The sequence below is a fragment of the Myotis brandtii genome, unplaced genomic scaffold, assembly GCF_000412655.1.
Source record: "Myotis brandtii unplaced genomic scaffold, ASM41265v1 scaffold44, whole genome shotgun sequence".
In the NCBI taxonomy this organism is placed as follows: Eukaryota; Metazoa; Chordata; class Mammalia; order Chiroptera; family Vespertilionidae; genus Myotis; species Myotis brandtii.
The window spans coordinates 1,144,273-1,155,450 of NW_005366833.1; positions in this window are offsets into that span (position 1 = coordinate 1,144,273).

Here is an 11,178-nt window from a genome sequence, read left to right on the forward strand (position 1 = left end):
ATACTTTCATTAAACCTAGCATATTCACATAGTTGGCATGTAAATAACATTAAAAGTTTGCTACAAAATTCTGTATGCTGCCTTCCTACCAACACTACCTTATCCTTTATTCTTCTAGTTTCTGAATTCAGTTTGGCTCTCTTCTTTGGTTTCTGTTTTAAATCTAACTCTCAAATTAGGACTGTTTAATGTAAACCTGTGTAATTCAGAGAACACAACTCCTTGTGTGTGTCTACTGGCTCTGGAAATTATGACAGCAGAAATATGCCTTGCCACACCACTGAACTCCAGGCTCCTTCTGAGTACTTCCACCCCCCCCTCCCCACCCCCGCCGGCTGATGATCCTGCACCAGCAGATAGGGAGAATGAATGGACAGTTTTCTAGAGATAGTCCAGTGCCAAATTATAGTGAGCTTTGTGTATGCAGCATAGGAATCGGAATATTTTTCTAAAAACTATAAACTACTGAAGAGTTGGAATAGAGGAAAGACATGATCAGATTTCTATTTTAAGAAGTTACTCTAAAAACAGTTTCTAGATCAGATAGAGAGAAAAACATTGGAAGCATCTGCTCAGGTAATCCCAAGGGGATGGGACCTGTTCTAAAACTGTTGGTAAGGAAGAAGGAAAACAGTGAGTGTAAAGAGGTAATGGAGATAAAATGTCCTGGATTGGTGACTCATTGGCTATGGGAGGCTCTCTATTAAAGAATAGAGAGCAGCCTAGGGTTACTATCAGATTTCTGGCTCAGGCAACTAACTGGAAGGGTAGTGATGTCCTTGACCAACAATAGGAATTCAGGATAAAAAATTAAATTTTAATATTAAAAATTATAAGGGCAGTTTTTGGATATTTTGAGTTGAAGGTGTATGGTATAAGCCCATAAACAGAGAAGTCCAGCCTTCTTGAACATTCAGATTTTTTGAATGAACATGTGGAAAGAGATGTGCTTTATGAAGATGCTGATTGTTGTTTTCAGACTAGGTATATATCTCCTATTAAAAATGAGTAAATGCTTTGTTCTAGAATCAGTATCTGGTGATTGTAGATGCATGACTGAATCTTAGAGGGCCTGATTATCATTGGATTAACTGATGGAACCATTCCAAAAGGTTTACCAATCATATACTTTACCTTTTGCTATGTTAGTGGGCATATCTTCTAAAACATTTCTTAAAAGTCTAAATTCATCATTAATTCAGACTGGCCTACTCATTTATTTTGGGAAAAAAGTATTTTCATTTAGTACCCTGTAGGGGCAGCAAAGTGAATATAGGCCCTTGACTGGGTGTGTATTCTGACTTTATGACCCTGGAAAAATTATTTCAGCTCTTTGGCCTCATTTTCTCAATATGTCAAATGGCAGTTACAATAGTACCTTCTAGGTTATTGTGAGGATTGAGTAACTTCACAGATCAGTGACTGGCACAAAGAAAACCCTCAATAAATGTTATTTATCATTTTATCATGATAGTACAGCAAAACTCCATTTTAAAGCATCTCATTTTACTATTGCATAGTTTTAATTTTTGTTAAATATTTAAATATTTTAATATTGTTAACTAATAAAGAAGGTATATATTACATTGGATATTAATATAATACTGTATATGTTACAGTGTATGTATTACATTAATAACAGTATATACATGTTGACAGATCAACATAAGAGAAACATAGCGACAAGTGTGGTTAGAGTGAACATATATTATGAATATTTAAACAATACTTTGGACTTACAAAGCACAAAGAGTCCAAAATACTTTGTAAGTCTCAATTTTTTCTAAATGCTTAAAAAAGTTCAATGATTAACCTTTAGGATATAGTTTATTATGCTTAACTTTACAGAAAGAAATATGGACCATTCATATACACTTTGCCATGATAAAACATAATTACATTAATTAGATCAATAACATGGAGAAAATTTGCTTTAATGAATAGTTGTTTCATCAAAAATTTACTATGTTAGCCCTGACCGGTTTGGCTCAGTGGATAGAGCGTCGGCCTACAGACTGAAGGGTCCTGGGTTCGATTCCAGTCAAGGGCATGTACCTTGGTTGCGGGCACATCCCCAGTAGGGGGTGTGCAGGAGGCAGCTGATCGATGTTTCTCTCTCATCGATGTTTCTAACTCTCTATCCCTCTCCCTTCCTCTCTGTAAAAAATCAATAAAATATATTTTTTAAAAAATTCACTATGTTAGAACTCTTACATGAGGTCCAGAGTTTATACAAAGTTGAGTTCTAGCATTTAAATTGCAATATTCCTATATTCACTTTTACTAATAAAAAATAGAGTGTAGAATTTTAAATATCAATTAAAGTTTTGCAAATTAAAAATGAAAGTGCATTGAAATATGTATGTATCTATTCAGCAACTCAAACACTATGATACTATTTTAGGCTATTCCACCAATAACCAGTAACCCATTTTATATTACAAATTTATGGTAAAACCATTTCACATTTTTTTAAGTGTTCAACTTCAAAGTAGACTATTTCTTAAACTTTAAAAAACTGCTAATCCTTTTATAGATCAAGGAGGTGAATTACATTAATTCCTCAAAATAACACTGTAATAAAGCTAGTTCTAAAATCCAAATTCAGAGTAGGTTGGGTAAAATCTTATGATGTTAGATCATCTGGAGAAAACTGTACAAATAATATGTAACTTTCTTAATGGGAAGTGTAACAGATTTCAGATCATTTTGGAGGCCATTAGTGAAAAATTAAATTTAGGATGGTCTAACACTAGTATTACATTAGTGAAGAAAGCTATATTTGTATGAAGATGATAAGCACTCTTCCTCCATTAAAAGCTCTCATTTGCATACTTTAGAACTAGAAATAAAGCTTGATTATATAGCATCTAAGTTTATTTCAAAAACCCAATTAGAAATAATAATAAAATACATACACTCATGAAAGAGAAAAACTATAGCACATTAGAAAATTAGAATTCAAGAAACTTTTTCTATTTTCTGAGGAGAAAAATTTATGAAACCAGTTAATCAATTTGTGGAGAGTTATAACATTAAAAGGATTCCAAACTATGAAAATTAAGGAATGACATTTCAATGGAGCAAAAGATTGAGTTTGGAGATTTAAAAAGTTTTGTATTTAATTTCTATATCCTTCCTAGTTTTAGATACAAACTCACTATTGCTAATATATTTGTCAAAATGGTACTTAACTTATTCTCCCTTTTTTTATTAAAAAATTTTAATGTCAACATTATTTCAGACTTCTCCAATCTCCCCTCCCCCCTTGCCCACATCCACTCTTAGGTTATCTATCAAAGTGAAATGAAAACATGTATCCACAATAGCACATACACAAGTGCTCATAGCAGTATTATTTATAATAAAATTTTTTAAAAATAAATTGTGGTATATTTCTACAATGGAATACTACTCAGCAATAAAAATAAGTGAATTACTGATATACACAATATAGATGGATCTCAAAAGTGTCCTGCCAAGCAAAAGAAACCATTCCAAAACAAACAAATAAAAAACAAACTTTAAATATTTTGTTTCTATTTATACGACATTCTAGTAAAAGAAAAATGTAGTGACAGTAGATCAAAGTTTACTGGGGTCAGGGGTGGGAGAGTGAGCCACAAGGGAATTTTTGGTGATGATAGAAATGTTTAATAGCTTGATTGTAGTGGTGTTCAAATGACTGAATACATTGCTAACATTTATTTAATTATACACTTCATATGGGTGAGTTTACTCTATGTAAATTATATTTCAATAAAGCTGTTCTAAAAAAGAAATACACACTTATTTCTACCCCAGGATGGCATTATGCTGATTATAAATGCACTTTTCAAATGTCTGTGTTAGCTGTAACAATTTGTTACAAGGAGAAGAAATTAAAAACCTCAGTAGATACAGGGATAGGTTGATTTTTAAATCCCATCCTAATAAAGTTCTTGAGGATCAATACTATACTATTTATTGCCTGACAGTAAGTCATGTGAGAGGCATCAGAGGTCTGTCACCCTCTGTCGTCTGCTGGTAGAACTTCTCCTACAAGTGAATAAACAGATCCCGTATTTATTGCATTATTTCTTTATAAACTTATCACATGTTAATATCCTCTGAGTAGGTCCAGTGGCCTTTCTGCAGCCTTTTAAGTGGCCAGATGGGAAGGGAAATGAACAATATCCACTGGTCCAGTAGTTTCATCTTTTCAAACATTAAAGAAAAAAAAAAAACCAAGATGCTCTTAAAACCCTTTTTCTCCAGTTTCTCTAAGAGAAGGGTTAACAAAGCCCAGTAACACTCTTAAAGCTCTCCTGCTGCTAAAGGGAATGCAACAGAGACTGTCGCCATAAGGATTGACTTCTGACTGAGAGCTGAGTCTTTCTGGAGAGAAATTTGACCATTAAGTGCAGAAGTTGCCCATGGATTGCACCAAAGATTATCCCAGCTGGGGTTCTGAGAAGGGCTCTGGCAGAATATGGGCAAGGCGAGGCCCCTTGGAGGCACAGATCAGAAACACCTTGCCCTGTGGGGCTGCTAACTAGAAAGCAAATGCATTTTAGACTTACAGAGCTTCACAAGAGGCCCTATCAAGTTTTTTTAAATTAGTTAGGAAGAGGCACATTGTCAGTAAACCAAACTGGCAAATTTTAGGCTAAAATAAGCAATGAAAAATAAGATTATAGGTATGAAGAAAGCTTTACCAAAGTTTTTCATTTTCTTTGCTTTCCCTCCCTGGATGACTATAGCATTGTCCCAAATTCAAGTAATATTCTTTTCTTTAGGCTTAAGCAAAAATAACTATATTCCCCAGATAGGGTATGGATGTCTATAGGATCAGAGACTAGAAGGAGGCAACTTGACATTGTAGTTAAGAGAGTAGAGACTCTGTAGGTAGATTCTCTTAGTCTGGTTTAAAATCCTAAACTCTACAAGGTGTGTTTTTTTAGGGAAAATTATTTAGTATCTCTGTGTCTGTATCCTTATGGATAATAGTACCTACATATAGAATTGTTATAGGATTAAATGAAATAAAACACGTAAAAAACTGAGAACAGTAACTACCACATAGAAAATACTGCATTAATTGGGATTCATTTCTGCTGTGAGACAGAAAACAAGATGGTTGTTTTTTCCTCATGTAATCATAGATAGTGCAGGGCAGTATAGTAGCCTCACAATCACTAGGGACTTAGTCTCCTATTCTGTTGTCTCATGTGTTTGACTTGGTCCAAGTTTGTGGCATCCTTATTCTAAGCAGCAAGTTGGAGAAGAGGATGAAAGAATAAAGGGGCAAAGGATATAAGCAAGGTAGCTCTTAAGAAGATTTCTTAGAAGTGGTCCCATGACCACTTCTGAATATATCCCATTGATCAGAGTGCTTAGTCAGAAGTCTCCATCTAGTTTCAATGGAGATCAGAGAAGGGTGTCTGAAAAGGTCATTTTGTGGAAAAGGTCCAGCAAAAACAGGAGGTATTTTCTTATCATAGAGGAAGGGGAGAAGATAGCTAGTAATCTGTGCAGGAGAACTCCATAAATGTTAGCTGTTATTGTTACTTTGTTATCTAGATGGCTCCCAGCTCAGTCTCAGACCTGATTGTTCTTCCCAGCTCATGTGATTTCTTTCGTGCCTTTCCACTTTAATCTGCCACGGAAAAATTTATAAATACACACAGTTATAAAACTGTGACCATTTAAAATTTTTCCTTCTACCATTTCTAATGTTCTCCTTAGAGTAAGTATAATACTATCCTTATATTTATACTATACTCATTACCTTGAGATATTATTTTCTAATTTATTTCTTTTTCCCCCAACTAGTCTGTTAGTGGACTGACTTGTTTGTGAACTGAATCATGTTCCCTTTCACCAAATTCGTATGTTGAAGTCCTAATTGCCAGTACCTCAGAAGGTGACTATAATTGGAGATAAGCTCTTTAAAATATGTAACTTTAGCTAAAATGAATTCATTAGGGTGGGTCCAAATCCAGTGTGACAGGTGTCTTTATGAAAGGACAAGATTAGAACATAAACACATAGATTTAGAAGAAACACCTTTTGACATAGGGAGATGGCCATCTACAAGTCAAGGAGAGAGGCCTCTGAAAAAAAATTCTAACAGCACCTTGATCTTGAACTTCTAGCCTCCAGAATTTTGAGAAAATAAGTTTCTGTTGTGTAAGCCCCCAGTCTGTAGTGCTTTGTTATGGCAGCCCTAGCAAAGCAGTACATAGTTTGTCATCTTATGTGATGTCATCCAAGCCCCAAAAAGAAACGGATGACACACTAGAAGAAAGGCACTTTGAGGAGTTAAAAGTACAAAGGGCCTGCTTATAAGATGAGGGGGTAGGGGAACCAAAAAGGATGCTGCATTAACCTAGGGAACAGTGCAGATGTTACTGCTGCTAAACCCAAAGGTAAGAGGGGAAGGAGGCTTTATCAGCATCTTTAGTGAAGGAATACAGGTATCTTGAAGCAACTCTGCATGATAAATACCCTGACCTCACTCTCCTCTCTCCCTACCTCCAGTCTCCTACCACTGCTGCCCAGGTGGAAACCACATGGCTACCATAAAGCATGGGAATGCAGTGATGTGGTCCATGAAGACCAGCCTTCTATAAAGGAGGATGAAGAAGAGTAGAGAGTGAGTGAATATGAAGAAACAAATAGAAGATATCTAGCACAGAAAGAAACTATGACATTTAGTTCTTTTGTACCTATCTTCCTCTCTTCCTTGTTCAATACTTTAGACATCCCACCCCCCCATGTGCCCATAACTACTATAGCATGTACAGCAGGTCTTCAATAAATAGCTGAGAATTGAGCATTTTTCATGCTTAGTAATTTTCAAGTACTGTCAATATTTCCTTTCCACTAGTTTTTAGACTATGTCCTGTCAGTATCACAGCTTTAATCCAAGTCTTAAGTATATTTTGCCTCAAGGACTACTACTTCCTTCCTGGTTTCTTGTTGGTTCTTCTCCACAAATGAAAAAAAAAACCCACAAAAAAATAAAAACAAAAAATAAAACAAGCAAAGCATATCAACTCATGAAACCACAATACTTTAAAAAAGACCATAATAACCACCTCAGTTGATTGGACTTTCTGATTACATTTCTCCTCTCACCTTAATGTTGCCTCTTTGTGGTTGACATCAGATTAAGATTGTGGAAATTTAAGTAAGGTTCCTGTCAACTTCCTTTTCAAACGTGTTATAACTTTCAGCCTTTTATCTTTTGAAGCCTATAATAAACTTAGGATAGTTCTTTTCCAAATATGATTGCCAAATTATAGGAATGTGGCTTTTTCAAAAGATGCGGATAAGTTGTGATGTTTTGATTATACAACTAAATTAACAAAAATATAAAAATTACTCCTACTTATATAGGATACTTCCTTAGTTTACACTCAGCAGCGAGAATACCTACTCAAATAAAGCTCCATTATATTTTTATTAAATTTTTATTTAAATATGTTTTTATTGACTTTTTAGAGAGAAGAAGAGGGAGGGATAGAAAAACATCAATCAGCTGCCTCCTGCACACCCCCTACTGGGGATTGAGCCTGCAACCCGGGCATGTGCCCTGATCAGGAATTGAACTGGCAACCTCTGAGTGCATGGGATGATGCTCAACCAACTAAGCCACACCACCAGCGCAATAAAGCTCCATTTCAGATCTGATTATTTATGCATCAATCAGTTCTGCCATCTCTGAGCTGGTTCCTTAGAAGCTGATGTATTTTCTGGGTTGTATTACATTGTTGGTACATTGAATCAGTACTGACTCGAAAGAAAATGACATGGTTATTTTATAAGATTTTAATTTTTATCTTTTAAATTTTATTTGAGTAATAATTTAATCTTAAAATTATTCATTTTTTAAAATAGGTAAGTTTAGCCCTATGGAAAATATGTCAGATACTTTTATATATCTTTAAATTATTCACATTAACAATCCTTGTCTCTCATCAATCTTAAACACAAATTAGTGTTCTTTAAGGTTTATTTCTTCGGGGTGAAGAATGTTATCACATTTAAGAGAAGTCTGTAATTATGTGTCACACACTTGAAGCTACAAGTAGAGTATCCCTCCAAATCCCTCCAATGTAAATCCAGTTGTCTTTAGTAGGTCTAATTTTTACAATGTGTAATTTTATGAGCTAAATAGTGCCAAGTTATTGAGTTCAAGTGCACTTAAGTCATCATCTTAGAAAATAATTTTTCTATTTCTTGATTATTTTGTTATTGTGGTTTTTTGTTGTTGTTGTTTTTCAGATTTTTGTGAAACTAGTATCCAGAGTTCACTATAATGGCATCTTAGTGGATTTCTATGTTTTCTGGTTAACAACTTCCCTACTTCACCCATAGAAGAAAGGAAAGCAAACTAGGAAAAATTGTGTTAAATTCAGTTTTCCTATTATATTTCAAGGCCATTGTATTCATCAAGCAGGATTTATATTTCTCCAGGTCCTCTAAACATGTTGGGGATCTGAAAAAACAAACATGAAAAGAAAGCTGCAAATCAAAATAAATATTAGATGTCTACAAAACTTACCATTATCCCATTTATAAATTCTTAGTTATGTTTTTTAGTGTGCTATATAGGTGCATTTTAACATGTTTGATATGATATGGGACTGGAAGTCTCTAAATCCAAGTTCTAATCAGTATTCTCACATTAAGCCAGATCTATGAAAGTCTTAAAAATGACCGTGATCTCTTTTATGAAAGTACTAGGTAAAATTTCAAGCAGTACTTGGAGGCAAGTATTTTAAACATTCCACTGTACAATGTATATTTTTGTATGTTTTTCGTCCCTCAAAATATAAGTTATTAAACAAAACAAAATGGAAAGATAGGTCATTAATAATCCATACACATAAAATCCCTTTTAGAAACAAACAAAAAGGCATTGAAAGGGACAAATTCATGTAATTTGAGTCAGTGATCTTTTCTCTTTATTAGTGGCTGAGATAAGTTGGTAAAAAATATTTAGAAGGGTAAAAAAATTCAGTCATATGTTTTAATAGTTGACATAAGTATTCAAAAACAATTTAAATATAGGCTTTATAACATATTTAAAAAAACCAATTTAAATATAGGCTTTCTACTGTCCATTGTGATGGGGAGAGGGAGGATGAGACATATGACATTTCTACTAGCAAGATACTTTTAGCATACTTAAATAGGAATAATGGCCTTATAGGAACTTGGAAGATGTTATTCCCAGATTGTACATTACATTAAAGGGAAAAATAATAGAGGCAAAGGGAGAGAATCAATTTAAGAATTTCTTTGGTAGCTGAAGATTTTGGATCAAATAAAATCACTTTTGATAAATATTTTTATAATAATTGAATAAAATACTTTTTAGCATATATTATTGACATTAATTGCTGATTAAGTTATATGAATTAATCTCTAAATCAGTACAAGTTTATCTTGTAAAACTCTAGTTGAGGTTCACAAAATTCTTAAGAAATGCTGGTAGAAGTAGCTATTAACTTTATTTATAGTAAGCATTTACTCTACACACAAAAATATCCTAATTTCACAGAAGTATTACATGAGCATATATAGTAAGCATATTGAACCAATTTATGAAAATTAGAACTTTGAATTGAGATCATTCAAATCTCTTAGTTCTTAATTTTTAGATGTTTTCTTCCATCTCCAAAAGCCTTGTCTTAATTGTTACCTAGAGAGTTTACATGAATTTCTCAAGCTGATCACAGCACCAAAATCTCCCAAATACTCCTAATGTTACCCCAGAAGAAAGTTATATAATCTCCACCATGTTTAAGCTATTGCAATCCCAATAGAAAAATAGGAAAAATTATCTTTAATCATCCAGAGTTCATTTTAAGCCCTCAAAAGCAATTCCTTTGGTTTCTAGGCTTACTCAGGATTAAAAGTGGCAGGACTCATTTCTTTGAGCAGCAAATCAACATTACCTACTATATGGTCATGCTTAACACGTTTGAAAATTTACCAAGGATAACCTTAGTACCTATTATTTATCCTTTTCTCTGTAGTGTTGAATTAAAATATTAAGAAAAAGTTAATTAGGGAGGTAATACAATAGTAAATACTTCTATTAGTGATTTCTGAAGTTTGAGGGCAGGTATTATTGACATATAATGTATATATAATGTGCATTATATTCAACTTGATAATTGTAAACATACATATAAATACTACCTAACACAAGATTTAGACCAGCACTTTTTAATAGAACCTTTGCAATAATAGGAATGTTGTATATTTCTACTGTCCAATTTGGTAGCCACTAGCCACATGTGGCTACTTAAAATGTGACTAATGTGACTGAATATTAAGTTTAATTCCAATGAATTTACAATTAGATTTAACAGCCATATGCAGCTAGTGGCTACCAATTTGGACAGTGCAGAACATTCCCATCACTGGTAGCTCCCTCATATTCCTTTACAGTAAATTCCATGTCATTGGCCCTGCCATCATAGGGAAACAGTAACTAAAGATTAAGTTTTCCTGTGTTTGAACTTTACATAAATGGATTCATACTGTATGTATTTTTTTGTGTGTGCCTGGTTTCTTTTGCTAAATATGGCATTTTTGAGATTCATCCATGACTTTGTATCATTTGTTCCTTTTAACTGCTGGATAGTATTCCATTGTATGAATATCTAACAACTTGTTTTTCCATCCTCTTACTGATATACATTTGGGTTGTTTCCAATTATTTGGTTTGAATGCTGCAAATATTTAGTGTTCTGCATTGAGAGAAAAAGCTGTGTATGTATATCAAAATATATTTGATCTTGAGAAAAGACAGTCAACTTATGATTCTATTATCATCTTTCTGTGCTGGGGTAAAAATATAATTCTTGGTTATACATAAAAATGGACATATCTTGGGACTGCTGAGTAAATAGTTTGTAATACTTAAAGAAAACACATTTAGGACAAATCTACCAGAAAAGAAATTGCAATGCTTTCAAATCCAAAATATACTTTCAGTGTGGATGGGTAGAGTTGGGGGTGCTCCAGAGAGGCAAATTATGTGTACTTTTGAATTACCTTGGCATCTATCACTCCCTATTATTATTGGTATACATATCCACAGAATTTCAGATCTAGTAAAAGTAATTAATAATCCAATAGTTTAATTCCCCAGTGCTCTGCATATCGTAAGTAGTC